The sequence below is a fragment of the Panthera pardus genome, unplaced genomic scaffold (assembly GCF_024362965.1).
Source record: "Panthera pardus isolate Hobbes unplaced genomic scaffold, ASM2436296v1 HiC_scaffold_7, whole genome shotgun sequence".
Lineage (NCBI taxonomy): Eukaryota > Metazoa > Chordata > Mammalia > Carnivora > Felidae > Panthera > Panthera pardus.
In genome coordinates this window covers 23,874,626-23,894,865 of record NW_026527002.1, presented here as the reverse complement: position 1 = coordinate 23,894,865, position 20,240 = coordinate 23,874,626, and positions in this window count along the sequence as shown.

Genomic DNA, 20,240 nt, shown 5'->3' with positions numbered 1-20,240 from the left:
GCTTTTATTATTTTTTTAAAGTCTTTTTTTTTTTGAGAGAGAGCACAAGTGGGAAAAGGGTCAGAGAGAGGGGCACAGAGGATCCAAAGCAGGCTCTATGCTGACAGCAGAGAGCCTGATGTGATGAAACTCACAAACCATGAGACCATGACACGAGCCAAAGTCAGACATTTAACCAACCGAGCCACCAGGCGACCTACAACTTGCTTTTATAGTGTAGCCACTTAATCTAGCAACTATCTGTAGCCTCTCTCTCCTTGCATGGCCAGTGTTCCAAGAAGATCTAAGGTCTGCCATCTGGACACTCTTCCTTACAAGAGAGGTGTTCTGGGTTGGTCACCCCAGAGCCCCTGAACTTAAATGCTGAACAACATGTTCTTCACATTCTGCTTCATCATGGGAATATAGAGGGAAGACGAGATCTCTACATTCTCAAGATAGTAATTAACAGGGACAGTCAGGGTGTGCTTGCACAAACAAGCTATTCAGCCATACCATACAAGTGAGACAGAGATCTAATACATGAATTCTCTATGCTGGGCTTTGAAAACGGAGATGACCATGACAAGAAGAATGGGTGACCTCTAGGAGTGGAGAGTGGCCCTGTCAGCAAGGAAAGAAGGACGTCAGTCCTACAACCACAAGTAATTGAATCCTGACAACAACTTGAATGAGCTTGGAAGCAGATTCTTCCTCAGAGCATGCAGAAAGAAATGCAGACCAGTGAACACCCTAGTTGCACAACTGTGAGAAACAGAGCAAAGAACTCAGATAAGTTTTGCCTGGCCTCCTGACCTACTGTGAGATAATCAGCAACTATTGTTTCAAGCCTCAAAATTTGCAGAAATTGATTATGCAGCCATAGAAAACTAATACACCTCTCAGCTTTACTTCTTACACAAGCTTCTTTTAAGTCATAATAAGAAAAAAATTAATACATTTATACACAGCACAGCCAGGTACAAGTCTAAGTGTTTTACATACAAAACAGTTAATCCTCACGACTTTTACTGTGGTCATTTTCCAGCTAGGAAACTGGAAGTACAAAGAGGTTCATAACTTGTCCAAGGGCACAGCTATTAAATGGCAGAGCAGGTATTCAAACCTAGGCAATCTGTTTTTGAATTTATACTCTCAACCATTGTATGCCACTCCTCTACTCCAGTTAACCATTTACACCTCTACCTCTCCATGTGTGGTCGGCCCTCAAAACTCTACTGAAACTTCTCTGGCAGAAACATAGGGTCTTGCTAATTCTCAAGTCTAAACAACACTCCTCAGTCATTATCTTGTTTAACCTCCCTACAGCATTTGTCATTGTTTACCACTTTTTTCCTACCTAAAACCCTCTTTCTGATTGTCTTCCTGCCCATGGAAATACTTTCTTTGACACCTCTTCCCTAGCTCACTCTGTAAGTGCTGCTGTTTCTCTTGATGTTACTCAGCTTTTTCACTATGGAAATTTCCTGACTGGCCTTCACGTTTCTCCTGACTTTAGCTGCCACCTATGTGCCTGTGCCATCCAACTAGCCTGCCATCCCTCTCTCCAGAATTCAGGTTACATATTTCCAGCCAGCAAGAAGACAAACATAATTCGATGTCCTATCTTAAACACAACCCATCCCAGACACCCAAGATAAAAGTGCCTGTCATCTGCCTCAAATGCCATTCTCCTCTGTCACTGTTCCTAGCCTCCCTTGTCTTGAATCCATGAATTTCTTATTTCACGTTCCCTTCTTTTTTCTCAGAACCTGTTCTGCTCTTACCCCCAAATGATGGCCCACTTTGAAACTTACACAAAGTAATTTTCCCAGGATGTATTTCCATCTCTTAGATCCTTAGTTTTTACTAAGTGTCTATAAAATAATCAGATAAATGGACTTCTTTAAAAATAACTATTGTTCTCCAGATTAGCTGCACTTTAAGCAAATAAATCTTGAATTCCTATAAAAATTCTGAAGAAAAATGATGCTAAGCAGATATAGATTCATGGAGGGTAGACAAGGAATTTTAGTGTATGTTCCTCAAATCCAACTTAAGTGATTTATCTACACCTTGCCCTATCCAACAGTCCAGCAAGACTGAGCACTCCAGAGCTTGGAATTCTGCTTCAGATATGTCCAGTTTCCAATAGTCTGCTCTCCATCTGTAAAATGTCCTCATAAGAACAGGGATCTAAACTGAAAATAGCCATAAAAAAACAAAATGAAATCTGGCCATTTGCAATGACGCTAATGGAGCTAGAGTATTATACTAAATGAACAAGTCAGTCAAAGACAAATACCACATGATTTCACTCATGGGGAATTTAAGAAACAAAACCGATGAACATAGGGGAGAAAAAGAAAGAGGCAAACCAGGAAACAGATTCTTAACTGTAGAGAACAAACTAATAGTTACTGGAGAAGAGGTGGGTGGGGGATGGGCTAAATGGGTGATGGGGGTTAAGGAGTGCATTTGTTGTGATGAGCACCAGTGATGTATGGAAGTGTTGAATCGCTCTCTTGTACACCTGAAACTAATATTACACTGTATGTTAACTAGTTGGAATTTCAATAAAAACTTGAAAAAGATAGAAATAACCACAAGAAAACTAATAGTAATGACACTGAACTTAATTCCTGCCACTGCCATGAATAATGTTGAGGTAAACCCAAAGTTCATCTCTGTTCCCATCTGATAGTTTGAAATAACTTTTTTCTGCTTATATTTCCAGAAATACCCCCTGTCTTCTGTTCTCTTAGTCTGGTATTAAGCCTAAAAACATATATATCTACTTTTTTTTTTTTAAGTTACTTGAGATATAGTTCATGATTCTCTCAGCACTCAAATATGCCACTTTATAATGCGGTGAGGTAATTGCCTCTTTTCCTGGCTTTCCACCAGTGTGTCCCCACCCCCATGCTTACCTGTTTTGCCAACAGAATAGAATGGACATTCTCCAAGTAATAGGGGCCTCTTGATGGCTTCGTTCCCTTGAGCTCTGGCTACGCATCTGAAGTGAGTTCTGCACCTCAAGAAACTTAACATTGGTGAAAAATAGTATTTAAAGTACAAGGACTGGTTTACTCATGGAAGTAAACTGGTGTGAGCACATCAATTCTTTCAAAGCCTCAGGTGACCACTTGGTGTGTGACAATACTTTGCCCGGTTAACTAAATGTTGACCAATTGCCTTCAAAAGTAATAGACTCTAAATGATCACTTGGCTCTAAGAAGTTTACAATTCTATAGGAAATAGGCCTGAGTAACTTCAGGCTGAGGGTCTTGATCAATAATCTTCCCTCAGCATAAAATTATAAAATTTAAGTTCTTTCTCCATATTTCCACACAAATATCTCTTTTTAAGTATAGTGAAAAGGTGCGTGTGGGGTGGGGGGGCGGTAGGTGATAATTAACCTAAAAGTATAAAAAGCCAAAATACAGCGGTGGAGGCTGTTTTAATTTAAGATTAACAAAATAATATGTTTTCTTCATTGTAATTAAAACGAAGTACTAGATTCTGGTCCTGTATCTATTATTTGTTAGCCCTGTTATCCTATTTATAAAATAAGCCTCCTCTATTAAATTAGACAATAATAGCTCACAGACTTAGGAGAAGAAAATGAGGGTATGGAATTGAGAACACTTGAGTCTTCTGTGAAGCACCCTACAAATGAAAGACGTTGTTACTGGGTAATCCAAAGGCAATATAACCTGCGTACCTGTCAAAAGCCACAGACCAGAAACCAATAACGACACTGAAATGGTCAAGTTTGTTTCTGCACATCAACAGAAAAGGTTCCTAAAATCAGATTTCCTTTCCACTTCTCTAAAGTATAGCTGAATTTAATGGCAATACTTTTCTCATCCATGCTTTATTTTCAAGTTGCTGCCTAACTGAAACCAGTTGTAACAATACTCTTGAGTGTGCAGATAAGAAATTCTGGGTTCTGAGTTGATGTTGGCTGCAAACCCCCTTTAAGCCCCAGTTCTTGCCCCTCATCTGCCTGCCTGCCTGCCTGCCTGACAGCCACATAAGCACTCCCCTTGATGGAAAGCACCAGAGTCAGGAGTTCCTTCTTGATTCACAGCATCCACCAGTCTGAAACCACCTGCCCTGTTGGAACTACTCTGATTCAAACTCAGTACTCCTCTTCAATTTCACTTTTAACTTGACCTTCAACTCTCCTGGGAACCCATCTTCAATTGTGCTTCAGATTCTCTCCCTGTTTTTTACTTCAGACAACCGGTCCAGCTCAACTCTGACCTCAGGATCCCTCCATAGTGCATGCCATTTGGCAGCTTCCCTCCTTCCAGTTTCACAGCAGACTTTACAGTGAGGCTGAGCAAGTCTGCCACACCATATGAGCTGTGTTGTTAAGTGATGCTCATGGGTGTCACGAGAACAGCCATCTTATCCAGCCTCATATACCTTGACTTCTGCTTTTCTATGCTTTCCCCAGGCCTTTGTATGCACTTGTTGGGTACACTCTATCACAGCCAAAGTACACAGGTGGTCACAGTGTTTCCCTCTGTTGACGTGGGCTTTCTACAAGCTTAATCCCAAGGCCAGTGTGTATCTGCCAAGGCGCTGTAAAGCCTCCAAGCTAAGGGTGAGGTCATAGCTCTCTTGTGTTTCCCTTATGAGATAAACCACATCAAGCCTTTCCTAACCCGCCCTTTTGGCCCACACTTGTAAGTTACAGCCACGCATCTCTTTGCCAGAGGTGCTGGTGTCAGATGCTGGCTCTGAGAGAGTAGATCCTGTAAACTTGCCTCATCAGTAGGCTTTGAGGAATTACCCCAGGGAGCCAGATATGTACTTGCTGCTAGCTTGTTTTTCACAATTATTGTCCTCCTGAGAATGTCCAGGATTTCAGCCTCAGAGATAAGACAACTCTGTCTCTCAATGATATGCACTCTGTGTGGATCATTCTAGAGAAAGCAGAAGGTAGTACAGATTCCCTGCCCCTACTTACTAGTCACCTGAGACAATGCTTACAGGTGATGGCAAATGTCTGAAGATGTAAAGGCCTCATCCTCAAGAAAATGACATCTGTTTTACTGACGAATAACATCTTGATTGTGATTTGTATTATAAATTATTTTTTTAACAATACACTCTATTATAAACTTTCTTCCTTCCTAACAGCCCAACCTTACCACATTGTTAAGTGTTGCTGTTGTCAGGTTAGGGAACCTCCCTATGCTTTGAATGAGTGAGTCAAGATCTCTCCCAAATTCACCTGTGTTCTGATGTACCAAATTCATAACATAGGGCTACTTACAGACACTTGTATGCAAAATGTAAACCTTGATGGCTTTTGTAGTTCCAAACTGACAGGCCACATTCTCCCACAGATTAAATGCTGCTTTAAAGGGTACTGCATGTCCAGACTTCTGTTATTTTTGGAAAGTAACTTAAAGAAGTCCTGGATATATTCCCTGCTTAATATACTGGCTTAGGGCAGAGCCTGTTAGCTTAGACAGAGCCCTAGATAAATATTTAGGTTAGTTAATGTAGTATGAGAAAGCCTGCAATCCAATTACTAAAAAAGGATGACAATGGTTCCTTAATAAGCCAGGCTTAGCTGAGTTCCCCGGTAAGTGTAGAGATTCTAAACTCTTTGCATAATAACTAATATTTATTAAATGTTTATCATGTGATAGCCACTGTTCTACATGTTTAATCCTCACACAAACCTCTGAAGGTAGGATAACAAGTCTATTGGGTAGGTACTATCATAGCCCCATTTTACAGATGAGAAAACTGAAGTACAGGATTAGGTCACATACCTAGCAAATGTGGAATCAGGATTTAAATTAAGAGAGGCTGAGTCCAGAGTCAGCTCACTTAACCGACCCATACCTCACACGTCTGTTCATTACATCAACTCTCATATTACTCCTTCTGTTAGCAGTCATGATTCAAGATGGCATAGGATATTCTTCCCCAAGGTCAAAGATAACCCACTGTATTCAGAAAGAGATCTTAATAGTAGGGAATCCAGGTTGTATCTAGAGCCCAATAAGTGAATACCATAGGTTCTGAAATGGAGAGGAAGAACCAATAGCTATGGTTTTATTTTTAGCAAAAAATTGCAGGTTCTGTCCGTGTTTATCACAGCACCCACTCATAATTGCTGATTTCTTAACATGGTAAACATATATAACTTCTAGTTTACCCCAGGCAATATAAATAATAATGCTATAGCAATTTTGACACTGGGGGTGCAGTTAGGGCAGTATATGACTCACATACATACTCATATCATCATTCCCCCAATCCTTCCCCAAGATAGTGAAGGGATATTGCTTTCCATTAGGGCTTCTTAGAGATCCTCTTAGAATTGGCCTTCCTAAACAAAAGATCTATCCTGGGAGTAGTGAAGAAGACCCCAAGCATTCTTCACTTTCTCACCTCTTTCTCTGAGATCCATCACATGATTTTTTGAGAGACAGATGGACTGGGTGCTTCTTTTGGATGGAAGTGCAAAATTTGATCCTTGTGAAATCCCAGAAGTCCTAGAAAAATATTATCCAAAAATTGAAAATATTAAAGGAACAGAGTAAACACAGTTCTGTTGAGGAAATGCTATGCTGTATTTCCACACAGAAAGGATGTCATGCATGTCTATATGTTGGGAGTCTTAAAACCCAAAGTTGGAGAAAATTCAGGATGTAAAATATGGGTATAAGGTGATACCTTGTGTCGAAAGTCACCTGTTCTGATGAGATTGGGAAATAAAAGTCCAAAGACACAAATGGAGAAATATATTTGGGGACTATCTTTTTATGACTCAGATAGGATCCTAATAATAGATACTTCACAAAGTAGGTTACTACTATCTTATTTCTATGTTTCCATAACTCCCTACACTTCATGTATCCTACACTTTATTGGTTATTTCTTAAATTTCCCATGAAACTCTTAAGCAAGGGAGTCTTGTTCATCACTGAGCACTCAGCCCTACCTAGCCCAGTACCCAGCATCTAGTGAGTGCTCAGTAAACATGTTATTGTGGACTGAATGTTGGAGTCCCCCCCCGCACCCCGCCCCAGCTACATTCATATGTTAAACCCCTAACATCCAGTGTGAGGTCTTTGAGAGGTAATACAGGTTTAGAGGAGCTCATAAAGGTGAGTTCCTCTTAGAATTGGTGCCATTATAAGAGAAAGAAACCCCAGAGCACATTCACCCCCTCCACCCCAAGCCCTGCCACCTCTCTGTCTCTCCATCATGTGAAGATACAGCAGAAGACAGCTATTTGTAAGCTAGGAGGAGGGTTCTCCCCAATTATCACATGGACTGGCACCTTGGATTTCCCAGGCTCCAGAATTGCAAGAAGTAGGTGTCTGCTGTTTAAGCCTCCCAGGCTATGATATTTTATTACAGCAGCCTAAGATGACTAATAAATATGTATTCACTCACTGACCATGAATGAACAATAGCTTCTGAAGAGCTAGATATAAAATGCAAGTGAAAATAACTATATTTCCTAACGATGGCAAATCCTTCAGTTCGTTGCTTCTTCCTTATCTTACCCTGAAAATAAAATTCTCTGCATCCTTTAAAATACTAAAATGTAGGACATGAAGGAAACAAAATATTTGATTGTCAAAGCAATCATACATATGAACAAGGAAATGAAGGTGGGTGTACAGGACAAGATGCAATAAAATGGTGACATTTACTGATACCAATATTGAGTCGAAGCCAAAAACACTTTTTTTATTCTTGAAATGGATCCATTTTGTTGACTATACATTTTAAATAACACTTGAAAAATTACTTGATCTTCTAGTACACTTAAATTGTGTCAAAAACCAGTCTAATTGTTGCATTTAAAAATCTATTAATAAGAATGACACATCAGATGGACAGAGGGAAGTAAGCAAATGGCTTTGCTGCTTATTGCAGATGAAAAGCATCTGCTTTGTTGACTTTGTTTACTTTGTTTAATTAGTATATTGCAACTTTCCATGGAGTTGTCATTTCCAATGTACCTGAAGTGATGAAAAACTATCTCAGCGACTTAGGATCTTATGCTCTGCCCTTAAATTATTCCTTTAACTGCTTTTTTTCCTCTGCTTAAATTAACTGAAACAGCTTGGAAAGAATTCCAGAGTAACTTTCTGGTTCATCAGCCCCAGGATAGCCTTGCACCTACTGGCAGAAAAGTCATAGGAAGTTTGTATTCATTGTTCTGCAGTTTGGATCAATTAGAAATGAATGCCCTAGGCAATTCGATGGAGATTTTTCGGATTTATGTTTATTATGATCAAAAGAATAATTTCCCTTTGGAGTTGAAAGGATGCAAACAATGAGACTTCCGAAGTGCAAAGAGCAAGAATTCCTCTTTCAGGGTTTTGTACTTTCCTCTCCTGAAGTAGGAAAAATGATGGATGGATGGGTGGATGGGATGGATGGATAACTAACCTGAAACCAGAAACTTCTGGGGGCCACTGGTAACGAAGGAGCTCTATCTCTTTCTTAAATCAATCCAAGACAACAGCCTTAAGGAACTATGCAGAATGAAGGGGCCTGGAACAGTCAGTTGAGTTAGTGGTGCAAAAGGGAGAAACCATGTTGTATATAGTCTCCCTTCCATCATAATTTATGCCTTTTTCACTTTTGGCTACGAATTGTTTATTCTCTGAACCCTGAGAAAGAATTATCACCCAATAAGGACTTTTTACTCTATCCACTGGGTTAGGCATTAAAACTAACAAATATTGGGCGATGAGTTCATTATCTCTATTATATAACCATGAAAAACCATAGACAATCAAGAAAGAGTATGTCTGTGAACAGGCTTAAACACATATGCAGCTTTTCAATAAGTCCATGTGATGTGATTTTGAAATATCTTCAGGCATCAAGGTAATGAAGGGGAGCTATAAACAATGCAGAGACACTGGACCATTATCTAACCTCATAAAAAGTGAAGCAAACAAACACACTTCTATATACCCCAACAAGGTAGAATATGAACATATGAAAACATGTTTATATTCATGTGCACTTATATGCATGTGGTAGAATGATGTCTCTGACACTTTTCAAATCCAGAGAAGGGGAGATTTACATTCATGTTGCCTATTACCTAATATCTAAGTCCTCAAACAAGCACAATAGCTTAAAAAGTGAATGTAAGTGGAAGAAACAATTCTCTCTTCCTTTCTCTTTTTATCTCCATTTAGTTTCAGTAAGTCAACAACTACTTAAGAATTCACTGTACCAAACAGTATGGAGAGTTAAAATGGAAAATGAAGGTTCAGTTTTCCCTAAAGTAGTTCACAAAATAATGGAATTAAAAGGACAGATATAAGTGATCTTTTTGTCTGAATCAGCTTAACAACCACAAGAACACCTGTTTAGGTGAAGAAAACCGCAATGGAGTGATCCATCTGCAAAAAAAAAAAAAAATAACTGAACTTCTGCACAAAACTTGTGCAAGGTGGGGAGGAAAAGGAAAAAGATTAAATTGACTTTGAGTCTGGGTTAAATAAGAAATAATGTAACTATATAAAATTCACTCAAATAGTAATATAGACTGTAAATGCAATATTATCAGCTTCTTGATTATTACTTATTAAACCACTCCTATACTCTTAGACTTCAGTAACTGTTGGCCCATACTACCTTTAACTGGAGGATTTAGATCACCTTAACTCCCATACAGGTTTCAAGGTCTATTCGTAGGTGCTGTAACAGAATCAGTCTATTTACTCCTACCTGATAACTTCATTATGTGGAAAGATCCCCACTGACATCCTCAGAACTTGAAAGCCTCCTCTATTCTCAGTTTTCATGATGAAGTTAAAGCTCAGAGAGCTGAAGTAACTTACCTAAGGAAGACTTGCTGTGGTCTAAATGTTTATGTGTCCCCAAAATTAATATGTGGAAATGCTAATTCCCAAAGTGATGGTGTTAGGAGGTGGGGTCTGCGGAAAGTAATTAGGTCATGGGGGTGGACCCCCCACTAATGGGATTACTGTTCATTTATGTAGTGGGAAAGAGACCCTAGTGAGCTCCCTAGTTCCTTTTGCCATGTGATTTAACAAGAAGTCTGCACTCCAGAAAAGGATCCTCACCATGCTGGCAGCATAATCTCAGACTTCCAGTCTCCAGAACTGTGAAAATAAGTATTTGCTGTTTATAAGGATCAATATGTGGTATTTGGCTATAGCATCCTGAAGGGACTAAGACAAGACTTGGAGTTAATAACAGATGCAGCAAGGCTTTGAAGCCAGGTGATCTGACTGCATAGGCCCTGATCTTTGTGCTACAAATTGGCCATCAACCCGATCTCTGTGTTTTTTTGTTGTGAACATTCTAGACTTTCTCCCATCTTGAGTACTTTGCACTTTGCACTAGCTCATTCCTCTTCCTAAACCTCTCTTCCCCTAGTTCGCTGGGAGACAATTCATGGCCACCCTCAAATTTCTGCTTAAAGCCACCTCAATAATTCCAATCTTCACAACTCTACTTAAAATTACATCTCTTCACCCTGTACTCTTTATTTTATTCCACAATGCTGATCACCTCTAATACATAATTTACTTGTTCTGTTTCTGTATCTTTCTACACTACAGCAGAGTTTTAGACTTCTTTGTCCACTGGTGGATTCTAAGCCCTTAGAGCAGTGACTGGCAATCACGGTTCACAGCCAAGATACTCGACTTGGTCAATGGAGCAATTCACCTTGATCGAATTCAACTGTTATGGGTAAAGAAATGTAATTGAATATGCAAGGACCATGCATGTTGAATAACTTAATGTTTAAATAACTACCATAAAAGGGAACTCCTATGTCACATCTTCCTTAGACTGCTATGAGTGTTAGATGTGTTGTTAAAAAACCACTCTCTGCCCCTTCAATGTCTACAATTGCTCACTAGTCCTATTCTCCATAGCATGTGAAGCAAGCTTTCAAAGGAAGAATTTGGGAATAAAGGAACAGGATAAAGGCCCAGAGACAAAAAAAATATGAGGAAAAGAAGGATTGGATCAAAGAACAATACCTTTCTTATATTCACAGTTAATATTTCTCCTCATCTTGCCCCCATTGAATAACAAATGTGCTTATATTAGAATACTTTATTTCATCATAAACATTTATAATTCTGTTTATAATTTTGTACACTCTATCTTGAAATATATATACCTGTATGTAAACATATACCCACCATGTTAAAAGTCCCAGTGGTCCTACTACCATCACCACCAGGAGCCCCCTCTAAGATAAACCTTGAACAGAAATCTCTCCAAATATTTTTTATGTTCATGTAGTAATATAAAAATGTTTGAAGTTGATTCATACAATAAATACTATTTTCAACTTTTTTTCATTAAAACTTTAGATATTTTACTATGCCTATAGTTAAATTTTTTTTCAGTTTTGAGATAGAATTGTTGTACAACAACGTATAAGGCTGAGGTGTACGTGTATAGCATGACTTGACCTAAGTATTTGTGAAATGATTGCCAAAATAAGTTTAGCTAACATACATCACTTCATAGTTACAAAAAAGCTTTTTCCCCTTGTGATTAGAACTTTTAGGATTTACTCTTAATTTTGAAATACACCATATAGCTGTGTTAACTATAGTTGTGACATCATAATATGATCACCAACAGTTATTTATTTTTAACTAAAAGTTTGTAACTTTTGACCACCTTCCCCAAACTTCCCTCCACCCTCTGACAGCCAAAAATCTTTTTCTTTAAGCTTGCTTTTTGTTGTTTTTCAGATCCCGCATGTCAAATTGTACAGTAATTTTTTTTTTTTCCGTCTGACTTCATTTTGCATAATTCCGTCAAGGTCCATCCATGTTGTCACAAATGGCAGGATATCATTCTTTTATATGGCTTAAGTATTGTATGTGAATGTGTGTGTTAATCTTTATCCATCCATCTGTTTCCATGACTTGGCTACTATAAATTATGCTACAATAAATATAATATACTGACTTCATTTCCGTCAGATATATACCCAGAAGTGTAATTGCTGAATCACGTGGTCATTCTATCTTTAATTTTTGAGGCACCTCTATGATGTTTTCCATAGTGAGCACACTAATTTACATTTCCACCATCACTGCACAAGGGTTCCCTTTCACATTTTGCCAACACTTGTTATTTGTTGTCTTTTTGAACGTAACCATTCTAACAAGTGTAAAGTGATAGCCTATTATGGTTTTCACTCACATTTCCCCAATGTTTAGTGATGTTGAGCAGATTTTCATATACTTTTTGACCATTTCAGTACCTTCTTTGGGAAATGTCTATTCAGGTCTTTTGCCCATTTTAATTGGATTATTTGGGGTGGGGGGTGCCATTGAGTTGTAGGTGTTCTTTATAGGTTTGGGATATTAACCCCTTGTTAGATGTATGATTTGCAAATATCCTCTGTCATTCAGTAGGTTACCTTTTTGTTAGCTGTTTTGCTCTGCAGAAACTTTTTAGTTTGCTGTAGTCCCACTTTATTTTTTTATGATGTTGCTTGTGCTTTGATGTCATATCCAAAAAAATCACCACAAAGACCCATGTCAAGAAGTTTGTCCCTTATATTTTCTTGAAGGATTTGTGGTTTCAGGCCTTACATATAAGTCTTGAATCCATTTTGAGTTAATTTTTATGGGTGATGTTATGATAGGGAATCTAATTTTAATCTTTTGCATGTGAATATCCAGTTTTCCTAGCACTATTAAGGAGACTGTCTTTTCTCCATTGAATATTCTTGACTCCCTTATCAAATATTAGCTGTCCACATATGTATGGGTTTATTTCTGAGCTCTCAATTTTATTATATTGGTTTGAATTTTCTTTTCCAGCACGTTGTGATAACTATAGCTTTGTAATATAGTTTGAAATCATGAAGTGTGGTGTTGTATTCATTCTCAGGATTTCTTTGACTAATGAGGGTCTTTTATAGTTCAATACAAATTTTAGAATTGTTTTTTTTCCCTAATTCTGTGGAAAATGCCCTCAGAATATTAATAGGAATTGGATTGAATCTATAGATGAATTTGGATAGTATGAACATTTTAATAATATTGATTGTCCAATCCAAAAACAGATTTCTTTCCACTTATTTCTGTCTTTAATTTCTTTTACCAATATCTTGTCATTTTTACTGTCATGATCTTTCACCTCCTTGGCTATATTAAGTATTTCATTGTTTTTGCTGCTATTATAAAATGGGTTTGATTTCTTTTTTAGATAATTCATTGTTAATGTATAGAAATGCTACAGATTTTTTGTATGTTTATTTTGTATCTTAGAACTTTTCTGAATTTGCTGATCTAACAGATTTATACTGAAGTATTTAGGGTTTCTATATATAAAATCACATCATATGCAAATAGAGACAATTTTACTTCCTTTCCAATTGGTTGCCTTTTATTTCTTTTTCTTGCCTGATTGGTCTGACTAGGACTTCAGGTACAATGTTGAATACGTATGGTGAGAGTGAGTACCCTTGTGTTTCTGGTCTTAGAGGAAATGCTTTTAACCTTTTACCATTGGATATAATGTTAGCTGTGAGCTTGTAATATATGGTCTTTGTCATGCTGAGGTGTGTTCTTTCTATACGTAATGTGTTGAAAGATTTATTATGAATAGATATTGAATAGAAAATGCTTTTTTTCTGCATCTATTGTTATCACGTAATTTTTATCTTTCATTCTATTAATGTAACAAATGTATTATATTTACTGTTTTGTGTATGTTAAGCCATCCTTACAACCCAGGGAAGAATCTCACTTGTCCATGGTATATGATTCTTTTAATGTGCTGCTGAATTTTATTTGCTAACATTTTTTTGAGGTTTTTTTGTATTTATACTCATCAGAGATATTAACCTATACTTTTTGTTTCTTACAGTATCCTTATCTGGCTTTGGTATCAGGGTAATGCTATCCTTGTAAAATGAGTTTGGGCTTGTTCCTTCCTCTTTGAATTTTGAAAGAGTATGAGGAAGATTGGCATTAGTTATTCTTTAAATAACTCACCAGTAAGGCCATTTGATCCTAGGTTTTTCTTTGTTGGGAAATTTGTTTTTTCAATATATGAAATTTATTGTCAAATTGGTTTCCATACAACACCCAGTGCTCATCCCAAAAGGTGCCCTCCTCAATACCCATCACCCACCCTCTCCTCCCTCCCACCCCCCATCAACCCTCAGTTTGTTCTCAGTTTTTAACAGTCCCTTATGCTTTGGCTCTCTCCCACTCTAACCTCTTTTTTTTTTTTTTCCTCCCCTCCCCCATGGGTTTCTGTTACGTTTCTCAGGATCCACATAAGAGTGAAACCATATGGTATCTGTCTTTCTCTGTATGGCTTATTTCACTTAACATCACACTCTCCAGTTCCATCCATGTTGCTACAAAGGGCCATATTTCATTCTTTCTCATTGCCACGTAGTATTCCATTGTGTATATAAACCACAATTTCTTTATCCATTCATCAGTTGATGGACATTTAGGCTCTTTCCATAATTTGGCTATTGTTGAGAGTGCTGCTATAAACATTGGGGTACAAGTGCCCCTATGCATCAGTACTTCTGTATCCCTTGGGTAAATTCCTAGCAGTGCTATTGCTGGGTCATAGGGTAGGTCTATTTTTAATTTTCTGAGGAACCTCCACACTGCTTTCCAGAGCGGCTGCACCAATTTGCATTCCCAACAGTGCAAGAGGGTTCCCGTTTCTCCACATCCTCTCCAGCATCTATAGTCTCCTGATTTGTTCATTTTGGCCACTCTGACTGGCGTGAGGTGATATCTGAGTGTGGTTTTGATTTGTATTTCCCTGATAAGGAGCGACATTGAACATCTGTTCATGTGCCTGTTGGCCATCCGGATGTCTTCTTTAGAGAAGTGTCTATGCATGTTTTCTGCCCATTTCTTCACTGGGTTATTTGTTTTTCGGGTGTGGAGTTGGGTGAGCTCTTTATAGATTTTGGATACTAGCCCTTTGTCCAATATGTCATTTGCAAATAACTTTTCCCATTCTGTTGGTTGCCTTTTAGTTTTGTTGGTTGTTTCCTTTGCTGTGCAGAAGCTTTTTATCTTCATAAGGTCCCAGTAATTCATTTTTGCTTTTAATTCCCTTGCCTTTGGGGATGTGTCGAGTAAGAGATTGCTACGGCTGAGGTCAGAGAGGTCTTTTCCTGCTTTCTCCTCTAAGGTTTTGATGGTTTCCTGGCTCACATTCAGGTCCTTTATCCATTTTGAGTTTATTTTTGTGAATGGTGTGAGAAAGTGGTCTAGTTTCAATCTTCTGCATGTTGCTGTCCAGTTCTCCCAGCACCATTTGTTAAAGAGACTGTCTTTTTTCCATTGGATGTTCTTTCCTCCTTGTCAAAGATGAGTTGGCCATACGTTTGTGGGTCTAGTTCTGGGGTTTCTATTCTATTCCATTGGTCTATGTGTCTGTTTTTGTGCCAATACCATGCTGTCTTGATGATGACAGCTTTGTAGTAGAGGCTAAAGTCTGGGATTGTGATGCCTCCTGCTTTGGTCTTCTTCTTCAAAATTACTTTGGCTATTCGGGGCCTTTTGTGGTTCCATATGAATTTTAGGATGGCCGGTTCTAGTTTCGAGGAGAATGCTGGTGCAATTTTGATTGGGATTGCATTGAATGTGTAGATAGCTTTGGGTAGTATTGACATTTTGACAATATTTATTCTTCCAATCCGTGAGCAGGGAATGTCTTTTCATTTCTTTATATCTTCTTCAATTACCTGCATAAGCTTTCTATAGTTTTCAGCATATAGGTCTTTTACTTCTTTGGTTAGATTTATTCCTAGGTATTTTATGCTTCTTGGTGCAATTGTGAATGGGATCAGTTTCTTTATTTGTCTTTCTGTTGCTTCATTGTTAGTGTATAAGAATGCAACTGATTTCTGTACATTGATTTTGTATCCTACAACTTTGCTGAATTCATGTATCAGTTCTAGCAGACTTTTGGTGGAGTCTATTGGATTTTCCATGTATAATATCATGTCATCTGCAAAAAGCGAAAGCTTGACTTCATCTTTGCCAATTTTGATGCCTTTGATTTCCTTTTGTTGTCTGATTGCTGATGCTAGAACTTCCAGCACTATATTAAACAACAGCGGTGAGAGTGGGCATCCCTGTCGTGTTCCTGATCTCAGGGAAAAAGCTCTCAGTTTTTCCCCATTGAGGATGATGTTAGCTGTGGGCTTTTCATAAATGGCTTTTATGATGTGTAAGTATGTTCCTTCTATCCTGACTGTCTCGAGGGTTTTTATTAAGAAAGGGTGCTGGATTTTGTCAAAGGCCTTTTCTGCATCGATTGACAGGATCATATGGTTCTTCTCTTTTTTTTTTTTTTATTAATGTGATATATCACGTTGATTGATTTGTGAATGTTGAACCAGCCCTGCATCCCAGGAATGAATCCCACTTGATCATGGTGAATAATTCTTTTTATATGATGTTGAATTCGATTTGCTAGCATCTTATTGAGAATTTTTGCATCCATATTCATCAGGGATATTGGCCTGTAGTTCTCTTTTTTTTACTGGGTCTCTGTCTGGTTTAGGAATCAAAGTAATACTGGCTTCATAGAATGAGTCAGGAAGTTTTCTTTCCCTTTCTATTTCTTGGAATAGCTTGAGAAGGATAGGTATTATCTAGCTTTAAACGTCTGGTAGAACTCCCCTGGGAAGCCATCTGGTCCTGGACTCTTATTTGTTGGGAGATTTTTGATAACCGATTCAATTTCTTCGCTGGTTATGGGTCTGTTCAAGCTTTCTATTTCCTCCTGATTGAGTTTTGGAAGAGTATGGTGTTTAGGAATTTGTCCATTTCTTCCAGGTTGTCCAATTTGTTGGCATATAATTTTTCATAGTATTCCCTGATAATTGTTTGTATCTCTGAGGGATTGGTTGTAATAATTCCATTTTCATTCATGATTTTATCTGTTTGGGTCATCTCCCTTTTCTTTTTGAGAAGCCTGGCTAGAGGTTTGTCAATTTTGTTTATTTTTTCAAAAAACCAACTCTTGGTTTCGTTGATCTGCTCTACCGTTTTTTTAGATTCTGTATTGTTTATTTCTGCTCTTACCTTTATTATTTCTCTTCTTCTGCTGGGTTTAGGCTGCCTTTGCTGTTCTGCTTCTATTTCCTTTAGGTGTGCTGTTAGATTTTGTATTTGGGATTTTTCTTGTTTCTTGAGATAGGCCTGGATTGCAATGTATTTTCCTCTCAGGACTGCCTTCGCTGCGTCCCAAAGCGTTTGTATTGTTGTATTTTCATTTTCGTTTGTTTCCATATATTTTTTAATTTCTTCTCTAATTGCCTGGTTGACCCACTCATTCGTTAGTAGGGTGTTCTTTAACCTCCATGCTTTTGGAGGTTTTCCAGACTTTTTCCTATGGTTGATTTCAAGCTTCATAGCATTGTGGTCTGAAAGTATGCATGGTATAATTTCAATTCTTGCAAACTTATGAAGGGCTGTTTTGTGACCCAGTATATGATCTATCTTGGAGAATGTTCCATGTGCACTCGAGAAGAAAGTATATTCTGTTGCTTTGGGATGCAGAGTTCTAAATATATCTGTCAAGTCCATCTGATCCAATGTATCATTCAGGGCCCTTGTTTCTTTATTGACTGTGTGTCTAGATGATCTATCCATTTCTGTAAGTGGGGTGTTAAAGTCCCCTGCAATGACCACATTCTTATCAATAAGGTTGCTTATGTTTATGAGTAATTGTTTTATATATTTGGGGGCTTTGGTATTCGGCGCATAGACATTTATAATTATTAGCTCTTCCTGATGGATAGACCCTGTAATTATTATATAATGCCCTTGTTCATCTCTTGTTACAGCCTTTAATTTAAAGTCTAGTTTTTCTGATATAAGTATGGCTACTCCAGCTTTCTTTTGGCTTCCAGGAGCATGATAAATAGTTCTCCATCCCCTCACTCTCAATCTAAAGGTGTCCTCAGATCTAAAATGAGTCTCTTGTAGACAGCAAATAGATGGGTCTTGTTTTTTTTATCCATTCTGATACCCTATGTCTCTTGGTTGGCGCATTTAGTCCATTTACATTCAGTGTTATTATAGAAAGATATGGGTTTAGAGTCATTGTGATGTCTGTATGTTTTATGCTTGTAGTGATGTCTCTGGTACTTTGTCTCACAGGATCCCCCTTAGGATCTCTTGTAGGGCTGGTTTCGTGGTGACAAATTCCTTCAGTTTTTGTTTGTTTGGGAAGACCTTTATCTCTCCTTCTATTCTAAATGACAGACTTGCTGGATAAAGGATTCTCGGCTGCATATTTTTCCTGTTTAGCACACTGAAGATCTCGTGCCAATCCTTTCTGGCCTGTCAAGTTTCAAAAGAGAGATCAGTCAGGAGTCTTATACGTCTCCCTTTATATGTGAGGGCACGTTTATCCCTTGCTTCTTTCAGAATTATCGCTTTATCCTTGTATTTTGCCAGTTTCACTATGATATGTTGTGCAGAAGATCGATTCAAGTTACATCTGAAGGGAGTTCTCTGTGCCTCTTGGATTTCAATGCCTTTTTCCTTCCCCAGTTCAGGGAAGTTCTCAGCTATTATTTCTTCAAGTACCCCTTCAGCACCTTTCCCTCTCTCTTCCTCCTCTGGGATACCAATTATGCGTATATTATTTCTCTTTAGTGCATCACTTAGTTCTCTAATTTTCCCCTCATACTCCTGGATTTTTTTTCTCTCTCTTTTTCTCAGCTTCCTCTTTTTCCATAACTTTATCTTCTAGTTCACCTATTCTCTCCTCTGCCTCTTCAATCCGAGCCATTGTCGTTTCCATTTTGTTTTGCATTTCGTTTGAAGCGTTTTTCAGCTCCTCGTGACTGTTCCTTAGTCCCTTGATCTCTGTAGCAAGAGATTCTCTGCTGTCCTGTATACTGTTTTCAAGCCCAGCAATTAATTTTATGACTATTATTCTAAATTCACTTTCTATTATATTATTTAAATCCTTTTTGATCAGTTCATTAGCTGTTGTTATTTCCTGGAGATTCTTCTGAGGGGAATTCTTCTGTTTGGTCATTTTGGATAGTCCCTGGAGTGGTGAGGACCTGCAGGGCACTTCCCCCGTGCTGTGGTGTATAACTGGAGTTGGTGGGCGGGGCCGCAGTCAGACCTGATGTCTGCCCCAGCCCACTGCTGGGGCCACAGTCAGACTGGTGTGTGCCTTCTCTTCCCCTCTCCTAGGGGCAGGATTCACTGTGGGGTGGTGTGGCCTGTCTGGGCTACTTGCACACTGCCAGGCTTGTGTTGCTGGGGATCTGGCTTATTAGCTGGGGTGGGTAGGCAAGGTGCACGGGGGCAGGAGGGGCAGGCTTAGCTCGCTTTTCCTTAGGTGATCCACTTCAGGAGGGGCCCTGTGGCAGCAGGAGGGAGTCAGATCAGCTGCCGGAGGTTTGGCTCCACAGAAGCACAGAGTTGGGTGTTTGCACGGAGGGAGCAAGTTCCTTGGCAGGAACTGGTTCCCTTTGGGATTTTGGCTGGGGGATGGGCGGGGGAAATGGCGCTGGCGAGCGCCTTTGTTCCCCACCAAACTGAGCTCTGTCGTCCGGGGGCTCAGCAGCTCTCCCTCCCTTTGTCCTCCAGCCTTCCCGCTTTCTGAGCAGAGCTGTTAACTTATGACCTCCCAGATGCTAAGTCGCGCTTGCCGTCGGAAGACACTCTGTCAGGCCCCTCCGCTTTTGCCAGCCAGACTCGGGGGCTCTGCTTGGCCGGCAGGCTGCCCCTCTGCCCCGGCTCCCTCCCGCCAGTCCGTGGAGTGCACACCGCCTCGCCGCCCTTCCTACCCTCTTCCGTGGGCCTCTCGTCTGCGCTTGGCTCTGAAGACTCCGTTCTGCTAATCCTCTGGCGGTTTTCTGGGTTATTTAGGCAGGTGTAGGTGGAATCTAAGTGATCAGCAGGACACGCGGTGAGCCCAGCGTCCTCCTATGCCGCCATCTTCCAACCGTCTCATGTTGGGAAATTTTTAATTAATGATTCATCTCCTTACTAGTAATTGTTTTGTTTAGATTTTCTATTTCTTCCCAATTCAGTGTTGTGAGGTTGAATTTATCCACTGTTTCTAGGTTGTTGTTTTATAGTGGTTCATAGTAGCTTCTTATGATTCTTTGTAGATCTGTGGTATCAGTTGTTAATGCTTCCTCTTTCATGTATCATTTCACTGATTTAGGTCCTCTTTTTTCTCAGTCTAACTAAAGTTTTGTCAATTTATTTATA